Here is a 409-nt window from a genome sequence, read left to right on the forward strand (position 1 = left end):
CTCCTCCTCCATCTCCTCCACCTCTTCCTCCTCGTCCTCCTCGTCCTCCTCCTCCTCCTCCTCTCATATTCGGACCTGGATCCTGCAGCGTGGAATACAGCAACAGCCGCTGGGTGTTATAGACACCATTTTGTCTGCAGGTGTCTCCTCCTCCTCTCGGCGAGTCTCCCCCCTCCTCTCCTCCCTCCATCCCTCCCCCCTCAGAGGCGTCTCTTAGAGAGGTCAGAGGTCAGAGGTCAGATAACGCAGGATGACCTCTCCTGAAAAACAGAAACAGAAAAAACTACTTCAGGACATTCTCACAGACAAGGTCGTAAAATACAATAAGATACAGGTGAAAGTCTGGTGTTTTCTCCTTAACTTCTCCAGGACATGAACACCTGTTTCCTGGTGAAAGTCTGGTGTTTTC

The sequence above is a fragment of the Etheostoma cragini genome, unplaced genomic scaffold (genome assembly GCF_013103735.1).
Source record: "Etheostoma cragini isolate CJK2018 unplaced genomic scaffold, CSU_Ecrag_1.0 ScbMSFa_1628, whole genome shotgun sequence".
Lineage (NCBI taxonomy): Eukaryota > Metazoa > Chordata > Actinopteri > Perciformes > Percidae > Etheostoma > Etheostoma cragini.